The sequence below is a fragment of the Chinchilla lanigera genome, unplaced genomic scaffold (genome assembly GCF_000276665.1).
Source record: "Chinchilla lanigera isolate Chin_1 unplaced genomic scaffold, ChiLan1.0 scaffold00007, whole genome shotgun sequence".
NCBI lineage: Eukaryota > Metazoa > Chordata > Mammalia > Rodentia > Chinchillidae > Chinchilla > Chinchilla lanigera.
Genome location: NW_004955408.1, coordinates 95,837 through 99,121, shown reverse-complemented (window position 1 = coordinate 99,121; position 3,285 = coordinate 95,837). Strand labels below are relative to the sequence as shown.

General features: G+C 41.6%; 1 protein-coding gene across 1 annotated transcript in view; it reads right to left on the bottom strand.

The window, feature by feature from the left end:
• Nucleotides 1-127, bottom strand: part of Flt4 (fms-related tyrosine kinase 4) — a gene marked incomplete in the record, with an annotated part of 38,928 nt that extends 38,801 nt beyond the window's left edge. The window contains 1 exon segment of the mRNA XM_013507813.1: nt 1-127.
• Nucleotides 128-3,285: the final 3,158 nt, after the last annotated feature.

Below are 3,285 nucleotides of genomic sequence, written 5' to 3'. Positions count from 1 at the left end.
GGGGCGGCGAGGTGGCGGCGACTGCGGCCCGGCAGGAGACGCTGTCCGGAGAACGCGCGAAAGGCGGAGATGGAACCCGAAGCAGCGGCGACTGCGCCCGCCGACCCGGCTCCGCGCGGCCGGCTCCCCGAGCCGCAGTCCCGCGCGTTCCCAGAGCTTCGACTAGATGGCACTTTACTTTCTGCTTGGCACATCCTCACATGGACTTCCTTTCTCGTTTCAGTTCTGTCGAGGGAATTTCCTACGTAAAAATAAATCCCATGCCGATGACGATGTCGCCTCTCCCGCTTTGATTTATCCCCTTCACACTTTTCCACCTCCCCCAGTCCGTTCGCCCTTGCCGCAGGACAAGACCAGACTGTTGATAACAAGGGTTCCCAGCTCTCTCAAGTAAAGTCGGAACTGAATGTGTCACAAAGTGGGGCTCAAAGTCAGTGGGGAAGTTTAGGTAGCTTAATAAGTAATGGACAGACTAGGCAACTGAATCAAAAGTGAAGTCGTATTCCTCTTCAGCTATATATTGGTTTTCTTCCGTTTTTAGTTTTAAAGCAAAAAAGAACAAACGTAAGATGAAACAGAGAGTATATGTCGATGTAATATGAATTAAAGTTTAAAGCAAACACGTGTCTACAGCAAGGACTGCAGAACGGCAGTAGCTGGCATTCCAGAAATCTCTCCATTTCCCTTACAAGGCTCCCAGTGATTTTCACTATCTGCTTTATCACTGCTTTATCATTTTGTCACCGAAATGTAGGTTTTGCTTGTGTTTTAACCTTATTTAAATGGCTTTGTACCATATGTATTCTTTCACTCATAATCATTTGTGAAATTCACCTATACATTGCTATGAAAACTGTACCTTACTCATTTTCATAGCTGCATAGTTTTCCACACTGTTCACCACACAATTTATTTATACATCTACTAGTGATGGAACTTTGAACAGTTGACAACCTTTGCTATATGAACGCTCTTGTGCATATTTCCTGGCACCACGCGTCTCCCTCACCTTCTCACTTTCCCAGATTGCTAGGTGTGTTTGTTTTCAACTTTGGTAGACAGTACCATCTATTTTTTCAGGTTACCTGTGCCATTGTGCACTTCCATGCCAGTTTAAATAGTGCCCAGTGCTTCACATCCTCAGTGACACAATACTGTCACTTTCCCCACTTAGTGTAGTGCTATGTTTAACTTGTTTTAAAGTAATTTTGCCAAGAAACCCCAAATTTATTAACAAATATGCTGTAAGTTGATATTATGTTTAGCCTGAAGACTGAATGTGCAAGAAAAGGTGAGCTGTCACGGCAGCGAAACAGACAAAACACTTTCACAACATGTTTGGAATCTTTGAAAATGTGCTTAATATCACAGGGTTTCTAAAATTTATTTTTTATTAGTACATGCTTGCAATACGTAATAATTGCACTCATTGTGGGAAATTGTACACAATATGTTGTGATTCTTTTTTTTTCTTCCTTTGTCTCTTTTCTCCTGTTCTTTTCAACTCTTGGTCCCCTTCTCATTTACAAAAGATCTATTTTCATTTTTTCCCCATTTAATTCACTTTTCCTATCCCCTTTCCCTCTGTCCCTGTCTCTTGTTCCCCCATTCATTTGAAAAAGATCTACTTATTTCCTATTTATCTACCTTCTATTCTGCCCCCCATATTAGAGTTTCTTATATAAGAGAAAACATGATATTTAAATTCATGAATCTAATTTATTTCATTTAGTACTGTGGTCTCAAGGTGTACTCATTTTCCTACAAATGACTCAAGTTTGTCTTTTGTCAGGACTAGCCTGAGAGTGACCTGAGGGAGACTTGGGCTTCCCACTCCAAACACTGGAATCCCCACTAGCGACAATGGCTTGCCTTCTGCAAATAAGAAGTAAGGGCTGTAGAGATATTCAGGACCGGACTTAAAGTCTTGGCACCAGTTCCATCTACACACCTGGGCTGATTGCCTCTGCAATTTTTGACTTTAAACATTCCTTCCAGATTCTTTAAAACTGCACCCCAACCTCTTAAAATCTATCTGTACTCTGTTTTCCTCCAGATAGCTGCTGATGTTCACTACGATGCCAGCCCACCTGTAGGTCGAGGAATAAGCTGCCCCACAGCTTTGCTTTCTGGGTAGCTCCTCATGCGCCATTATTAACGTTTTCAGTTGTGAAAGACTAGTACTGCATGATGTGTAAACAGCACATTTTCTTTATGCATTCAGCTGTTGATGGACGTATCAGCTGCTCCCAAGATTTAGCTATTAAGTGTGGTGCTATAAGCATAGGTCACTGTAACGCAATGTCTTTAACTCTTTTGGGAAGATACCTACAAGGGAGTAGAGCTCTGTTTTTAGGTTTTGAAGAATGTCTATACTTATTTCCATAGTGGAAATCTATACTATCCTGTCTATACTGACTTCCATAGTGGTTATACTAGTTTACATGCTCACCAACAATGAAGGGTTCCTTTTATCCTGCGGTCTCTCCAGCATTTGCTACTATTTGGTATTATAGAGTTCTTGAAGACAGCCGTTCTTTCTGGAGTGAGATGTGATCTCAGTGTTATTTTAATTTAAATTTCTTGATTAGCCAATCTCTTAGTTACTTTTCTCATTACTGAGACAAAATGCCTGATGCCCCAGGTTGAGGGAGAAAAGGTTTATCTAGCTCACAGTTTGTAGAGGTTTCAGTCCATCATTAGTGTGCTCCAAGGCAGGCTGGCTTGGCAGAGGAGGACAGTTCATAGTGGCCACAAGAAAGCAAAAGCAACAAGGGAGAGAAACAAGACTCTTTCTGTCCCTTATATTGTATGCAGGCTACCTGCCCTAGGGTGGATGTGGTACTCACACCCTTAATCCTTGCTAGAACTATACCAAACTAACCAGTGGACTGATTTACTAACCACACACCCTTAATCCCAGCATCACACAGTCTAGATTCAGCGATCTCTGAAAAAGCCCTATGACCACATGAAGCTTTGAGGGGACATCTAGACACAAACCATAACAGCCAGTGATGTTGAATATTTTTTCATGTATTTATTGGCCACTTGTATTTCTTTGTTTAATAAAGTGTCTACTCATTTCAGACACCCTTATTTTAACTGGGTCTTTAAGTTGAGGGGGGGCCTAATTCTTTTGAGTTCTTTGTGTATTCTAGGTAGTAGCCTTTTGTTTGAGGAGTAGCTGGCTGTTTTTTTTCCATCCTGTAAGTTGTCTGTTCACTCTGTTGGTGGTTTCCTTTGCTGTACAGAAGCTTTTTAATTTGGTATAATCCTATTTGT